Source organism: Erithacus rubecula, assembly GCF_903797595.1.
Source record: "Erithacus rubecula genome assembly, chromosome: 4".
NCBI classification, from domain to species: Eukaryota; Metazoa; Chordata; class Aves; order Passeriformes; family Muscicapidae; genus Erithacus; species Erithacus rubecula.
Window position 1 is genome coordinate 7,922,947 of NC_136686.1, and position 6,463 is coordinate 7,929,409.

Below are 6,463 nucleotides of genomic sequence, written 5' to 3' on the forward strand. Positions count from 1 at the left end.
CAATACTAAGAAAATCTCTTATCCATATTAATATTGCATAGAAAACTTAGTGGGAGACGAAATTGGATTTTAGAGTATTTACTTCTGAAATAAAAAATGCTGTGCTGAATCTGTGGAAATAGCTTTAGAGAATTTAGCTTTCTGAGCTCTCATTTTTCTTTCATGCAAGAAATATGCTACTAGTGCAGTTCCTGGGCTCTGCAGACTAGGGAATGCTGATGGCAGGCTAGAGAAACTTCCTCATGTCACTGGAGGAAACTGGAACTGTGGGATGTGCTGGTAAACAGATTAAAAAAACAGGCTGAGAAAAGGTTAGTGACTTACCATAGAGCCACTGGCATCTGTATAGGTCACATTGCAATAGGATACCTGGGCCATTGGTAAAGGATCCTGAAGGGAATGGATTGCAGGCATTATAATCTTAATTTCAGCACAACTGTTACCTCTATGGAGAGCCTGCCTTCATAATAAGTGAGATTTGTATTTAAGCAGCCAAAATGACATACTGTTCCATCATGAAGTTCAGCCTTCTCTCTCCCCAGGACTCAGGGGATGCTGGATTTCTGAAGGACAGAGCAGCAGAGGCTCCTGGAGGGAATGTGCAGCTCCAGAACTTGCGTACTTGCAGGGAGCACAAGGTGTGCAGCTCCTAGAATGTGCTTTTTCACTTATAAACAGCTTTTTTCCCTCCTCCTCCTCCAAAAAAAAAGTCCATTTCAGCCATGTCTGAAATGAGTCTGAGAGACCTTGGTCCCAGCAAAGCATAGGCATTGTTGCACCACAACTGAGCCTGCCTGCTGCTGCATTTGGGTTAAAATTCTAGTAACCCAGAAATTATATTTATCCATTTTGTAGATCACATGGCTGTGCATTTCTCCCTGGGAAGAGAGGGAATTGTCTTTCCTGATGATTTAGTTGAACACCCACAGTTCTTTGGCTCCTTTCTTTAGAAACAGGGCAGGACACTTCACATAAATTTAAGTAGTTGTCATGTAAAAATCATGAGGAAGTACAGGCAAGGCTTCATGGCCTGCCCTGAGTGGAATTCGATCACTGTTTATTGTATTGGCATATTGGAAGAGGTTTTGTTGTCTAATGTGGTTGCTGATTGATGCTGGCATTAGTGTATGATTGCCTCTGAAGGTTTCCTGTCTCCACAAGATCGCAGAAGAGAAAATTATGGCAACAAATTTTAGAGAAGTGAAAGGGTTGGGTTCATGAAAAAAATACAAAATAAGGCTGGGGTGGAGTTAGATGGTGATGGGAAAACTGGAGTCCATAAGGTTTTCAGGAACTCCTGCACCTGTTTCTCTGAACAAAAATGCACAATATAAAAGGGAACTGGGAATCTATTAAAGCCTCTCTGTTTAAACCCTTTCTGGGTTTGCTTCCTTATCTGCTTCCCTTGTGAAATCAAGGCTTTTTCTTTATTAGGGATTATGCCTTGATAAAGTCATATCTGTGGAGAGATTTTTTTTCCTCTTTCTTGAATAAAAGTGCTTAAATCAGGAATCTCTCAACAGAAACCCAGGAACAGAGACTCTGCTGCTAAATCATTCCTGCTGTAATGTGTTTATAGGAAAAACTCATTGCCTTTCCCACTGGTGCTCAGGAGAGATGATTTGCCTTGTAATAAGGACTCTGAAAAATTTAGAATGTGATATTATCTTTATTATAATTTTCTGTTCTGTTTGGATTTTCTTTAAATGCTATATTAGTGTGTCTGTACTTATATCTATAAAATATATACAGACCATTTTACAGAAAACAACACCTGCTGCCTAGGGTTGACCCAAAATATCATCTATTTTCTCCTTAAATATGGTTTTTACAACTTGAAACATTTTGTATTTAAGCACCTGAATGTGTTGAGAGTTGCTTCAGCAATTGTCACATGAGAGCATTGGAAAAATAAAAGTTTTGAGGGGAAATTAAGTTGCAAAAAGTCAGTTTGAGGATAGAAAACAAAGAGGCATTTTACCCTACTGAACCTTTCCAAAATGGTTTGTGTTTGGTTTGTGTCAGTTCCTGTCCCCAGCAGCTGGCACCTTGTCCTTAGAGCATTCCCACACGTGAGACAGACTGAAAAAGACAGAAAAAGTCTTTTAAAAGACCTTTTTAAGAGGCTTGAATAAAAATACAGGATGGACTGGAGTGTTTGGGTGCAGGCTGGTTCAGCCAAGTACACTGATCAGTGAGGGGTTACATTTGAGTGACCCTTTTTTAACCCTTTTATGTCCTATTTTTCCCGTCTCTCTTGTTTTGCCCTGACCCACTAAACATTCCTTAAGCTCAGCTCCTCAGGCCCACCTCAAATATCCTCAGCTGTCCTGCTCCTCTAGTTTCCTCCTTCTTATCAGTCACAAATTCCTCTCCAAAGCTGTGCCTCATGATCTTGGTGGTCACATCAATAAGTGGCTAAAGACTTTTGTTCTTTCCCTCTCTCCCCATCCTGTGCACCTGCCTTGTGCCTCTGAATGTTCTTGTTTACAAATTCCTCCTTCATTAAATATTCCTGTGGAAGTGAAAAGGTTCTCGAGTGGATAAATAAGCAGAGGCACTCACCTTTCATATGCCCTTAGAGTGGTGGCTTCTGTCTTGCACTGCAGGTTCAGCTCTGGGTGAAACCCTTGAGTGCTCCAAGAGCTGAACAGGGAGGCAGAATGTGTGTTTCTACCATTTCCCCTTCATCTCAACTGATTAAATGTGTGTTTAATATGGCACTCACAGCCCTGCACAGGATGGGCAGTACTTCAGCATGCTGTTTTCTTGGCTGTCTCAAAACCTGTTGTCATCCCTGAAATAGAATTAATTTCTGAAGCAATGCTCTGGGCAATGATTCTGCTGCTTCTGCCCTGAAAAACAGCAGCTAAAGTCTAATTGTGGTAGGAACAAACTTTCAAAAGAGAGTTCAACAGCACCAGAAATTCACCTGCTTTTTACAGTTACAATCTTTTTATTTCACCTGGATAAAGAGAATCAAGTCCTTGATTCCTTTCCTAATTGCACATTATTGTTTTCAGCAGGAAATGGCTGGAGATACCCCAGCATGATCCTGTGCAAACAGTGGTGCAAAGATATTTTCTCATCAGCACAAGCAGAACCTTGGACTGGCTCTGAATGGGAGAGCACTCCTGATATTGTTGTCTTTCTCTTCCAGACAGACAATAAACCTGAGTTAGAGCCACCAGAGCAGATTCAGAGATTAAAATCTGCCCTTTGCCACCATGTGCCTGTTAGGGGCAGAAGGCAGCATGTTCTCCATGTGGAAAGAGAGGCAGAGATGTGTTGCCAAGCTGTAACAGAAGAAGAGCTGTAATGAGCCTAAAAGAAGCTGGGAGAGTATTAACTTACAGAATCTGTAACTGATATGGAACAAAACAGCATCTGTGTCCTCTCTCTGCTCCAGGGCCAGCAAATCTCTTCACTCTCATAGCAATAGCCACACTGAATAGACCTGCAGAAGCTTTCATCACCTCTACCAATATGTGACCCTTGTCCTGCTGCTCTTGTTAGCAAGGGCTCTATTTCCATCACCTCTCTTCAGGCAGGTTGGACTGCCCTTCATTCTTCTGATGAACTAATCACACCCTTGGATGACAGCCCAGCAAGAGGGGAAAAAAATATGGGGATCTAAATATCATCCTGTGAGCAGGATAAACACATACACGAGTCAGGAAACCAAATTTGACTTTAAAAATGCTCCTATTTGGCAGGAAGGGGGAGGATTTGACATCCAGCTTTCAAAGCCACGTTGCAGAAGGTGATCAGAGGGGTCAGTTTTCTTTCCTTTCCAGGGAAGGCTTCTGCAGGCTGGGAAAGAAAACAAGATATGCTGTCAGAGCTCTTTACCTTAGACTAAAAGCATCAGGAAGAATCAAGGTTTGTCTTAGTCAAATCCACTGTTCCTGTAAAATCTCTGTGTGTTATAATTGTTCCTGTTCTTATCCCAGTCTGAGGGAGCAGGACTTTACTGCTGCTGCTCTCAGTCTCTAGGTAGGCAACTCTTGTACAGAGTAAAGAAAAGATTCATTTCTGGAAGTCCAGTGACTCTGTTGCCCTTTGAGTCTTCAAAGGCATAAATTCCATCAGTAGGATTGGTCTTCAAAAGTGTTTCAAGCACCCAAGAGCATAAAATCCAGGGCAAGACAAAATGGTTTAAATTTCAAACTGTCCAAGTGCTGAATGAAGACTCCAAATTCTCTCAGATTGCTAAAGATTGCTTGGAGCTAATTGGTTGGAAGACAGGTGCCTTTGAGAATCTGAAAGTACCTTGACTTTTTTTAAGACTCTGTATTCTGAACTGACACTTGCATGTAAATCTATTTTGATCTTCACTAGATGAAATTCAAACAGAAAATAACAAAGCAAAGTGCAAGGTATCTCAGTAAAAGTAAGGATGCCTTTAAAGACAATTTATTTCTTGTCAATTTTCCTATAACTGATAAAAAATATTATGTTTTACCAGATCAGCTGCTATATTTTTTCTTGGTGTATTACTGTCCAATGAGAAGTTTTTTGAAGAAGCAACAGTTCACCTGGGAAATATGTTTCATTTTCAGGAGGATGGGACAAAGAATTGCTCTGCTTTTGTTAGTGAAGGGTGTATTTATATGCTACATCTTTCTTAAATTATTAGATGCTTATATATAGGGGTTTTTATATGACCATACCTATGTCTTGCAGCACATTTAGGGGTAGTAATGGAAAAAATCAGTTTTATTCCAAGGCAGAAAATCAAATCTACATTGTCTAAATTTTATCAGCATATTAGCATGTTTTCAGTGATATCAGCATATTAGCATGTTTTCAGTGATAAGGCTTTATGCCTTTGTCTCACTGTGTAGAGCAGCTTGTCATGTAATTTTTGTCTTGCTTTAGAGAATCAGAGCTTGCTGGTGCTTCATTTGTACCCTGAGAGCTCTGGAAATGTTTTCCTCCCTTCTAGCTCAAGGTTGCTCCAAGTGCATTGCTGATTTTATTCAGTTCTGTACAAAGAAATCAAAGGGAAAACTTTTCAAAGATTTCTTGGTGACTCTCATCAAAAAGTTTGTGCCCTGTTGTGCTCTGAGGGGGTAGATTCAAGTTTTTTCCTTTATAAATTGAAGCAAATCACACTTGGCTGAGGTTATTCCACAAAGCTCAACCAGAATGTTGCTTGTATGGAATATTGCCTCCAACAAATGAAATGCTCTTGTGGAGCTCTGGAAAGTGATCATGCCCAAATCTGAAGGGTTCAAACTTAATTTGAAATTGCTGAATGGGATTTGTGTGATGCCATCCCTTCCTGGGGATTAGGAGGAGACAAAGCAGCTGTACTTGCACAATAATTCTGCAAGGACCTTAATCTTTCTGGTTGATACATTCCAAGACTACTGGTTTGGATTTACCTCCAGAGTACCAGTAAACAAGGCTGTCTCTTCTGATTTTCACCCTTATTTTGAGCAATTTTTTCCTTATCACAATTAGATACAATCAGGTAGAGGATCTAGAGTGGAGAAGGGAAAGAAATTTGTGAGGCATCATCATAGTCTACTGAGCTTTATCATGCCAGGAGGGAAGTAGGAAGAAGGAATGTTAAGAAATTTATGTCTTGTATTTTATTACTCATCAGAAGTCTTCAATTACTAGTGCTATGCTAATGAAGTCTTTTGGGATTGTCTGACAGATCTTATGATAAACTCCTTAACAAGACAATAGAACTGGGAGGATGTCAATTGAGTAATTAGCTGATAATCAATATCCAGAAGCTGTGAGGAGATAGCAGGCAGATATCAGGCCCTGCTGGAGGCTCTGGGTACTTTGTTGGTTCAAGTTTCAGGGAAGATGCTGCCAAAATAATCATACTTGCATTGTGTGACAAGAGTTGGGATAAAGGAATAGCAGCCTAATAGTGACATTAACTTAAACTGAATGTGTAGAAATTCTTTCTCCTACACAAATCGTTATGAAGTGGTTGATTCTGGCAATTTGAGTTTTTTCTTGACATGGGAAGATATGAAATGCCCTGAGTAGAACCTTAAATTCCTAAATCTCCAGGGATATCAGCCCATGTTACATTAAACATTTAATTTTAACTCCATGGATGCAAAGCTGATTGGACTGATCCTTCACAATCTCAGAGGCAACTGGAAGAGGATTTACTTCGTTTATGTGTAGACATCAACAGCAAAGACTTAGACATAATTCTGAGCAAGATAACTCCCATGATATCCAGAAACAAGGAGGAGGAATTATCTGATGTAGGGAGCTGCCCACATTCTGATGGAGGTGTGCTGCACCCTGGAAGTCTCTGGTTCTGTTCATCACCTCTGGAAGCTGGGACAGCCACATTAAATGCCTGAAGTTCAGAGAGATGAACCTCACTGTGATTAGCCACACCAGAGACACCAATGAGAATACAAACCTCCTTGGAGGGAGTCTGTTTGTGTGGCACGATGATGTTTTGCTTAATAATGCAAAG